General features: G+C 39.6%; 2 protein-coding genes across 2 annotated transcripts in view; one reads left to right on the forward strand and one right to left on the reverse strand.

Moving 5' to 3' along the window:
* GPR87 (G protein-coupled receptor 87) overlaps positions 1-8,036 on the reverse strand; it is a 30,279-nt gene extending 22,243 nt beyond the window's left edge. The window contains exon 1 of the mRNA XM_006149781.2: positions 7,855-8,036. The gene's annotated coding sequence lies outside the window, so the exon portion shown is untranslated. The remainder of the gene's footprint in view (positions 1-7,854) is intronic.
* The window catches only part of MED12L (mediator complex subunit 12L), a 393,053-nt gene that overhangs the window by 254,903 nt on the left and 127,003 nt on the right, over positions 1-11,147 (forward strand). The gene's annotated exons all lie outside the window — the stretch shown is intronic.

Consider the following 11,147-nt stretch of genomic DNA (forward strand, 5'->3'; position numbering starts at 1 on the left):
TGTGCACTATAGAAAAAAAAAAAAAAAAAAGGAAAAAAAAAAGGAAAAAAATTCTCCAAAAGAAAAAAAGTAATTTTTGCTTAAGTGAATTATGACTTTGTGACTTTAGCCACTTTTTTTTTTTTAATTTCAAAAGATGATTTTCAAATGAATGAGATTAGAATCAAAATAATTCTTTCTGGGTTGATGTATAAAGGTGGTAACTTTCTCAACTAGGAGAAACAAAAACCTATACTTGCAATATGTTAATATTTCCTAATATATTTTCCTCTTTGTTCACATTTCCTTACGTGATGTCCTCCACTGTCACAGCACTCACTGGTCCTAGTAGAGGACCCAACTCACACCCCTCAGCAAGTGATGAGGTCCTTCTGACTGGATCCCATCTGCCTGCCCACATTGTGCTCCCAAGCTCTTGCACCAGGTCTTTTGTAGCCACCTTGCCTTTTGTCATGAAAATCTCTTCTCTCCACTGTCTACTAGGTAAGCTCCTTATACCACCTTCATGTCTAACTCATCTGCTTCTCAGAGGCTCCCGTGTTCTCCCCATGTACCTCATAAGTGCTCCTCTTATCTACTACGTGGTTGTCCACATCTCCAGCTGTTGTGTTGTATTTTTGTTGTTCATCTGAGAATCTCTGTATCATTCTATGTCCAGGGTCTAGCAGAGTACCCGCAGCAGAGATCCAGAACTCAACAAACTTTGGACTTAACATTGAGCTCTCATAGAACTTGGCCCTCTCTCTGACCTGATCTCATCGTTATGGGTATCTGCCAGGTTTTTGTTTTTTTTTCCAAGAATATCCTCTCTCACCTTCTGAAGCATTAGAGTACAACCTAGGAAGGGCTGAGAGGAGTAGGAATTGGCAGGTGATCTTGAGTGGGGCATGGCTGAAGACCAGGAGGAGAGCTGATCAAATGCTGGGCCCTTGGATGTTCCTGAGCAGCTCACAGAAGTGAAGTAAGGGAGCTCCAGGGGTTGAGGGGGTTGAAAATTCAAATGCCAATAACAGCTCCTTAGAGATGTCGGTGTGGAAAGTGAACCATATACAGGAAGAAGCAAAGGTACTAGCATGCTGATGAAAGATAGCTAGCACCTTCCATGTTGGGTAGATAATCAGGAGGTTCATGGTGGTGGTGAGTTGGCGAGTATTGCCTTGTCTAGAGGGGTAGCTTTTCCCAGGCCGTGAGTTGTTGTCACACATGTATATTGTGAGTTCACTGCCACCACTATCAGACTCACCAAGAGAATTGGGTTTTTATACAAAATTTCCTAAATTTTAAATACAGTTTGTAACATCTGATTTCATAGTGAGGCTGCCCGTGTTCCTCCTCTGAGTTTCTGCCAATACTCATGGAACCTGGAATCTTTAAACCCTTCCTTCATCTTTACTAGTTTCCCATAATTTGATGACATTTTCTTATATCTGAAATTGGTAAGTTTGTAGAGTGGACTTTGAAATAACTTATAGGATTTTAGAACTTAACCTTGCGTTTGATTTGGGATGATATGCCTTTGATAGTACTAAAGTTTCTTCTTCGTTGGTTAAACCAAATGAATATTTTTCTTTCATAGGTCAAACTAGCATTTTTATATGGTTCAACCTATTATGTCTAACACTTAAAAATTTTTCACATTTAGCATCAAATGTACTGGATAGAAGGCAGTAGAAACATTTTCCTAGAGTAATTATGAAAAAAAAAACTTTCATACGGTGAGAACATGTAAAGTGGAGCACATTCCCGGACCCAGTTTCATTGTCTTTCCCTGCCCCTGGACCAGGGCAGGTAAAATGGCTTTACCTGGACCGGGCTTTGAACTGGTAGCTTCAGGCATTTGGTGTCTCTGAATGTGTATCTACTCTGGGCATTCACTATAACCTTGGTTTTCTGTGTGAGGATTCATGGGAGAAAGATCTTTATAGTCTATACATTGAGGATAGTGTTCCCTTAAGCCTGCTGTGAATTTATCAACACTGAATCACTAAGTCTTCTTGTTTTCGTATTGCAGTTGAGTTGACCTTAAGGTCCACCACTATCAAACAGATAGAATGAATGTATTTGGGGAACTACTCACGTGGCTCTTCATTTCCCACCATTCTTTTTCTCAGGCCTCATTTTTTAAATTTAAAATTCATTTGAGCTTATTTCATACTGAGCATTTCTGCAATATATTTGAAATATTTTACAAGATATTTTGGAAGTAGGCAGAGCCTAAATAAAACGACAGGTATTTATTGGAGGGGGTACTTGATTGGCATGAAGTTAATTGAGTTTAATTAATGGAAGACAGGAAGGAGCCAGTATGGGAAATGCACCACCTCTGATAAAAACTGGAGAGGGGGAACTCTTTAAGGATAGAGGTATTTGACTTTGCCAGTCTGGTCGTGAGATAGTTATGCTGCTGGGAGTGTCTTCCAGGATAATGCAGGAATGGGGAGACCATTGTAGAATGTATTTGTGTACCACGGGATTTGTTTTTCAGGGGCCTATAATCAAACTAACTTCTGCATCAGCTACTTGTTCAGTGCCTGACTGGTCTGCAGTTTCTTAGAGATTGTAAGTGAATATGAACAGAAACCATGCCAAGTCTTATCCTGGTTTATAAAGGATTGGGGTACATGTCAGATACTCAGTCTTTCTGGGGCTTAGGGTGAAAACAGAGATAATTCTTAAAGTATTATTCTGGTGGCTCAAGGCACGGAGTGAATGTTTCTGTTTACATTTTATGCATTTTTTTTGGTTATTCACAACATAGAAGTAAAATGAATGTTTTAGGGTAAAGGAAGTATTCATGTTTAACAAATACTACAGCTTTATTTATTTAATAATGATCATTATGATATATGTGAATACATTGACATAGTAGTTAATATTTAGATGGCATTCCTTGTTTTATTCATTGGTTTTGATAAGTGTAATAGAGGAAATCATGAGAATTCTCACTCAGTGGGAGACACTGTCTTCCTTAAAATTTTTAATTTTTTAAAATTCAGGTCTTAAAATGGCTTGGTTTAAACAATCAAAATATAATCGTAGTTGTGATTATTTCAGGATTATGTATTACTATGGGCCCTGAGTACCCCAAATCTACCTAATCATGATATAAAGGACTATCCTCTTTATTTATTTTTTTTTGGAGAGGATTTTAGGTTTTTAGAGCACGTGTGCTAGCCAGAAAGACAGAGACAGAGAGATAGAAAGCAAGAAATCACCCCCCCAGGGGGGATGGCCACGCCACAATCCCGTATTCTCCATTTTCCTCTCCGGATCTTGGGCACACATGCACATGCACCCGGCATGAATTTAAGCCACTAGGTCCGGGACTCAAACTGTGGTCGACTACATGGGAGTTCAGCAACATAGCCATTACACTGTTGGTCCCAAGGACTATTCTCTTTATAGAGATCTCCAGTAAGGTATTAATTTTGTGTTTTTCCTATTTGTGTTTTAGTCAGTTAATCTAAAATGTGTTAAGAAGCCCAATGATATATTTTCAGTTACTATTTATAAACTTTGAGTCTGGCAGGTATGAGGACGAACAAGTTTGGACAGGTAGGTCACGCACCCCCAAAAGAGTGTGGCACACCCTACGTGCCTGCAGTCTCGAGGCGGCTGAGGTCTGCATGTCATTTTCCTGGATTGCCCTGGGAGTTCTCGGACTAAGATCTATGTAGCTGGGTACTCCAGTATATGCAGACAACCCAAGTATTCCTCTGTAGCATTCTTTTTCAACCTGATCGTAACAGCGACCTGGGATTATTTCGAGTATATGCAGACAACCCAAGTATTCCTCTGTTAGCATTCTTTTTCAACCTGATTGTAACAGCAACCTGGGATTATTTCATCTTTGCTGTCCTTTGGTACACTGGCCTCTGCTTTGGAGGCAGCCAGAATCTTGATATATATAGTAGAGGGTCCCTCTGAACTCATGGACCGCAAGCAGAATTTCACTTAGTTCTGCTTCTTCCTTGGTCAAGTCACCTAACCATTCATCTGTGCCTCACTTTCCTCCTCTGGAAAAAATCCTAATAAAATTGTTGTAAGGTGCCTCACTTTCCTCCTCTGGAAAAAATCCTCATAAAATTGTAAAGATTGAACGAAGGCTATATTTTACTGTATATACCTTTGTCCTTCATGTTTAGTCTATTATATATTTCTTCCATGAGAGAGAAAGAGAGAAACAGAGATAGAGGGTAAGACAGGCACTCCCCAAAGTGTCTCCATGCTGTAATCTACCCAGATGCAGGTAGCTCATGAGGGAGTGCATGCGTGAGCATGCCCAGGAAGGTCCGACCAGGGACCCAGGAACTTTCCCTGTGAGTCTGGTTGCATTGTCACTATATTACCACCTAACCCAAGAATTTCTATTTTTCAGATGAAAGAACTGGGGCTTAAGACGTTCTTTCAAAAAGTGTGTGCTGTCTTCTGCCAGAGTGTCAGAGCTTTCTTACTTTCACATAACTAGTGAGTGGCAGGGCTGGATTTTGGACATCAGTCAGTCTGAGTGCTGGGCTCTTAACTGCTGTTCTGCCACTGCCTTCACACACACTGGGTATTTGTGGGCTACTTATAATCTTCTGCCTCCTTTGGGATGACCAGGAAGTTAAGTAGCTCCCACTTGATTGAAGTAGGCATGATGTACCCAGGATAGTCTACTACTGTAGTCAAATAGTGTAATACATACACAAGTTTGTATAATGTTACCTATTAAACTGCCCATGTGAAAGAGATAACTAATCGCAAATGATGAGTTCACTCAGAACTTAAAAAATAGTGGGAAAGAGCATGGTGGACTGCAGGGACTCTACCTTAAGAGTTCTGCTCCTAGCTGGTGGACTATTTAAGCCTCAATTTGTTCAGCATAGAAGGTGGGGGGTGGGTGGGTAATAGGAATATACAGCCTAAGGTTGTATGATTAAAAAAAGATATATGTGTATAGGGTGGGTGGGTAATAGGAATATACAGCCTAAGGTTGTATGATTAAAAAAAAGATATATGTGTATACACACACACACACACACATACCACCACCACCACACACATTAAAATCTGCAGTAGTCTTAGGACATACCAAACTATTGATATGTGATATGAGTTAATTATTGTTGTTTCAGTATTAAGGCTAGAAGAATTTTGCCACACAGATTCTGTATCTTGCATTAAAAAAAGTCATTTGAGAAGTTATTCTTTCTTTTAAATGATAGAAATTAATAGAAATTGCTGTATGCAGTAAATGACAGTCACTGATAGAATGACTTAATGCAATGTTGTATGCTAAGTAGAATTAATCAGTGTCCTCCTTTCAATTGATTTGGCCAATTACGTTAATGAAACAAAATACGCTTTGTAGGTACAGGATGGAAAGCAACTGTTTTATGCCGCCTGCTTTTGCCATGTAAGGAAGTAGAAAGTTTAGAAATCACAGCCAGGTCAGGCAGGAGCCTGGCTCTATCCACTGGCCTACAGGAAGATTGGAGTCTGTTGTTCACCTTAAGGGTCTCCATGTGGTTCGTCTGCTCTTGGCATTTAGCAAAACTCAGTATTAGAGTCACATTTGCCTCTGTGCTCACTTCTCTGCTCCAGATGGTTACCACAAGAACTCTAGCTGGCCTTCGGATTTGTATAAACACAGAACTTTCTAACTGAGGTAGGAGGAGCAAATAGGAGTCGTCTCCTTCTAAGGAAGATTCTGAGGCCTAGAAGTTCCAGATCTGATTAATATCATGCAGTTGGTTAAGAATAGCACTGCAAGGACCTCATTTTTGGCTTTTCCCATTTCCTCGGGTTCTTAATAACCAACCTCAGCAGATCACCCTGAACATGAGCTTCTAGAGCTGCGATGGGCCTCTGATAACCCTCTGATCGAATCCCCTCATTTTACCTGGAGAGTGAGTTCCTGGGTAGGTCTTGGCTTTCCCATCACACTGGTACGCTTTGGCCTAATCATGTGCCCAAAACAGGTCATTTTGCTGTGAATGAGTCTGGGCTGTCCACCCTAAACCCGCACTCTCTCTTACCTGAGCACAGAGACCTGCCCTGAAGAGAGTGGGATGTTCTCAGGGAGATGACTTCACCTGGATTTCTCCTCACTTGTATTCTACCTCACCAGCCCACCTTTCACTGGGCTTTGAGAGAGGGTATTTTTTTTTCCTACTTTTTCTCATTTTAGTACTACATAAAAAAACAAAAATATTTCTCAAGTATAGAGCTAAGCTTGAAATGATTTTTGTTCTTAAAGAGAATGAAATGCTAAGATAGTAAAGAAAGACTAAAAAGTAGTCAGAGTCTGAAAAATCCAAACAGCACAAATCTAAATATAATTCTTCCTAATGTAGTCATCTTTCTCCATTCACATCCCTGAATCCAGGAAACCCTCTCCGCATGTTGTCTCTGGTTGGGAAAATTTTCCCCTCACTGCTTTCATGAAACAGTCATAACTTTCTGACTAAATAGTTTTCTTTTCTAGGCTATGCTCTTAATTTTGCCAGAAGGCTCATGTACTTGCCAGGGAAAGACAGAGAGAGAAAGTGAGAAAGTTCTCCCTCTCGGGGATGAACATGTCACAATCCCTTCTCCCCATTTCTTCTATCAAGATTATGCGCATGCATACACATGTGGTGGTATGTTTTCCAAGTCACCAGATCTGGGACTCGAACCACAGAGTTACCCATGTGGGATCAAGCTGCCTTAACCTCCAGGCCATGGGCTGGCCCAGGCTATATTCTTAAATATGGAATTAAGCAGTCAGACTGCTCCTCTCTCTCCTTGATTCACCTATATCTGCAAGTCTTCATATACATGTCAGCAACTGTAGTCTGTGGATGGGATTTTCCTGCAGGGCTGAGGAACCTTATCTTTGATTCCTGGTTTCGTGGAGGCAATTAACCTTGAATTGGCAGAAATAATGCAGCAAAGTATCAGTGGGATGTCTGTCTTTTTCTCTCTCCCAATATACGGTAATGTGGAACCAAATTTGTGGCTGTCCATATGACCAGTAAACTGGCATCTAATTAAAATGATGACATCAAACTGTTTAAAATAATATATCTAACATGAAAGCCATGTCAGTTTGAGACTCTAATGAGAATTCTGTAGTAGACAAATCTTGGTCTTATAAATCAAAAAGCCGCTCTACCTTAGGCTATCTCTCTTTTACCATCCTCATAATTTAGCAGAGGTGGAATCCTTGTGCTAGCTTCTCTGTCTTCCTCACTGAGGTGAAAACTTGCCTCACAGTTGAGCGCGGAACACCACTAAAGCCGTTCCTAACCTGTTTGTCAGTAGCAGGCCGTTTTCTAAGTGCCCTGCTGGACGTGTTTTGACATGCGTTCTTAAGGGATCAGATGTGGATTGCCCTGTTCTTTGTGGTGCACGAAAAGATTGAGATTCTTTTTTATCAAGACGAGGCAATTGGAACAGAAAAGAATCTTTTTCTTTAAAAAAAAAAACCAAAAAACAAAAAAACGAATGACAAAATATGAAACCCATTTAGGTTTTGGGGGTCTGGGGAAACAATTATAAGGAACTTTGGATCTTACTCATCTAAGAAGGTAAATGTAACAAAACGTTCAATAAATTCAAGTGATTTCCAAAACATGATTTCTACTTTTGAAGATAACACACGCAGTTTACATTTTCTGTCTGCCCGAGTTAGAAACAGTGACACCCTGTGGACCCCATTTCGGAAACTGGTAGCTCCTAAAGAGCATTTACAGATCGTACTCAGTCAGCATTTTAATTTCGAGTTTTCCTTCAAACCTCATATTTAAGCAGAAGTGTAATTATAGCGTCGATCAGTGCTGTGTCCTATCAACAACGACGTGTAGGAAAATTAAAAGAAAATTTATTTACCTTTCATTGCGGTGGCTGGCTGTCCATTCACTTGATGTAAGTATCTTCAAGTCGAAACAAGCTTCTTGTTTTTAAGGATAAGTCTTGAATCTAAGGTTGGCAGGAAAGGGGATTTTCTGGTAAAGCACTAAATAAAATCATTTTTTTTCTTCTTGCCAGAGAAGATGGGTCCTCTCCTGCCCCTCTCCAGATTGCTTTTGAGGCACCCTTTCAAATTCTCCTGCCCTGGCACAACTGGAGCAACTTGCTCCCTTGCTAATGTAAATGACTCACATCTCAGAGTAGGTGAGATTTGTAGACTGGGGAAGATCATTTCCTGAACCTGCAGGAATGAGACAGTGTGATTCACCTGAAGGGAACACAGAAGGCTGGCACTCAGAAAGCCAGAGCACTGCTTAGAGAGTGGGGGATCAATAGGTTAAGAACTACCTTTTAGGGATTTTGTGTGTGTGTTGTTTTTCCTTCCTATTACCAGTTAGAAAATATGTATTTACAACCTTTTTGCCCATTTAATTCTGGATTAAAAAGAATAAGAATATATTTTACGAGTAATAAATTCCTTAGGAACTCATGGGTGTTAAAAGTATTAAAGACTGAAATTAAAATGTTCATAGTAGAAATTGGTAGCATTGGAAACTTGTACTCTTACTCGAGAATCTGATAAAATCTAGGGACTTATTGTTATGCATCCAAATATGTAGATTCTCAAGTTCTTTTAAATGAAGTTATTTAGGGAATGGTTTCACTGAATCCCTTGTATGCTGTTCTTCCATGTATACAGTTTGTTTATTCTTTTCAGAAAGCATCATATCATACAATGACAACTTTATATAGTCAAATTACTTTTTTTATTTATAATCAGTTTTATGACTTAAAGATAAAAATGCTCCAAAGGTTTGTATTTTCAAATATCAACATCTAATATAACATCTAAACAAGTAAAAAACTGAGATTTTCTAAATGGAATCGAAACCTGTTACTATCATGGATGAAGAGAAATAAAGATAATTATTAAAAGTAGGAGCTTTTGGGACCAGCAGTTAGCATAATGGCTATGTCGCTGGACTCCCATGCAGTCGACTGTGGTTCGAGTCCCGGACCCGGTGGCTTAAACTCACGCCAGGCACGTGTGCGTGCATGCCCAAGATTCCGAGAGGAGAATGGAGGAGAAGGGATTACAGCATGGCCACCCCCCCTTGGGGGTGATTTCTCGCTTACTGTCTCTATGTCTTGCTCTGTCTTTCTGGCGAGCACATGCGCCCTGTAGAGAAAAACCTCTCAAATCAAAAAAAAAAAAAAAAAAAAAAAGAGAGAGAGAGAGAGAAAGTAGGGGCTTTTTTGAGGTTAGTAAATTTTTGTAGGTACCATTTAGTATTTACTTATGCCTTAAGGTAATAATGTGTTGTCTGAGTTGGTTTTTCTTCTGTTTGCACAGAAAAACAAGTATGTGTTTAACTTATATACCAGTAATTGGATATCAACATTACATTTCTTTAGCTGCTTTTTCCTAAACAAACAAACAAAAATAGACAATTACAATTTTATTTTGTTTATTTTTTAAAGAACTATTTTGTTTTTCTATTGTTATTTTAAAAATTTGATCAGAGAGAGACAGAAAAGGAGAGAAAGTGAGAAAGCAAGCCTCCAAGTCTGAGACTTGAACCATGGTCGACCATGTGGGAGTCCAGAGCTTTAACTATGATGCTACCTGCTGGCCCTGACAATGACAATTTTAATATTTTTCCAGTTTACTTAAGGGTGATTCAGTATGTCATAGATGAATGGCTAGGCTTAGGAAATTTCTTTGAATAAAAATTATCCTATTTAATCTTGTAAAAATTTGCCAGATTTACAGTCTTTCACGTAGGTTGGACTCATTGTGGGATTTTGTCCCTTTCCCCCATGGATTCCGCTTTTGGTGCTTGAAGACAGTTCTTTGCGTTTTGTTCAGGAATGTTATGCCATGCAGACGTTAGTTTGGAAGACTTTGTCCTTGGGTTGAACTTTTTTTGCCATTTTTCACCATGATCTCTAAATAGCAAATTACATACCAATCGTTATTTAAAATCTTACTGCCAGAACAACTCACTGCCAGAATCTTAAAAGCATCAATTCAAAAGAAGAACACTCTGGTAGATCCCTCAAAATTATGTTTAAAAATGACCTTTTCTGCCCATTTTGAGGTTTAGCCCAAATTTCTAGTAGTTCCTTATTAGGACTCATATGTGGTCAAATATCTGACAGGATTGTTTTTTTTATTTCTACAAGAATGAAGATATTTCTTTTAATCTACTTTTAATTTTATATTCCTTTATTACTAGAGTTGACTTTGCCTTATTAGGGTCAATGATACTGATCTTCATTGTAAAGAAAATGCCTTTTATAAAGGGCTGGTGGAGCTTCTGTATTTTTATCTATTATATTTTGAATTTGAAAGTAAATGTTCTGATCATTCAGGATCACACCCTCTGGGTTTTAGTGCCCTTTTTTTAAAAGAAAAGAAAAAAAAAAGGTTTTTGCCTTAGGGCACATGTGTTCCTGGGAATGAGAGAGACAGAGACAGTGAAAGGGAAAGTGAGAGAGAAATCAGCCCCCCTGGGGTACAGCCATGCACCAATTCTTTCTTCATTCTCCTCCCGGGATCTTGGGCATGCACACACACCCAATGTGATTTTCAAGCCACTGGTACGGGACTCAGACCGTGGTCACTTGACCGTGGTCGGCCATGTTGGAGTCCAACGCCATAACTGCTACGCCATCTGCTGGCCCATTGAGTGCCTTCTAAAAACATCGCTCTAAAAAGGGCATGGCGTGAACGGATTATGCCAAGCTCTTTGTGCATGTTGGCTTTTGCGGAGAAGAGAAGCTGGGGTCCCTCAGTACAGGAAATGTACTATTTTCTCTTCCTAAGGCAGGCTTGGGAAAGAATAGGCTTTTTTCATTTCCTTAGTAACTCAGTGACCTGTTTGTTGGGGAACACTAGCATGACAGCTTGGCGGATTGAAGCTCTGCTTCATCTGGCGATGTCCATGAGGTCTAGCCATGAAAAAGTTAACTGAGGCAGCCTCCCTGCATCAGTCTTGAAGGATACTAGGCCGATCTCAAGTTAGGGCTTGTTAAAGCTGCGCTTACCTAACATCCAAAAAGGGAAGTATTACATGTTTAGTCACGAAAAAAGTGTAACGCTTTGATGAAAAGAACAGCCAACAGCCAGCCCATAACTTTATTGTTCACATCATCGAAAGGGGAACCTGCCTAATTTTTTTTTTTCCTGCTCATTTTTATAGCAAGTC

This window comes from Tupaia chinensis, unplaced genomic scaffold (genome assembly GCF_000334495.1).
Source record: "Tupaia chinensis unplaced genomic scaffold, TupChi_1.0 Scaffold000272_1, whole genome shotgun sequence".
NCBI lineage: Eukaryota > Metazoa > Chordata > Mammalia > Scandentia > Tupaiidae > Tupaia > Tupaia belangeri.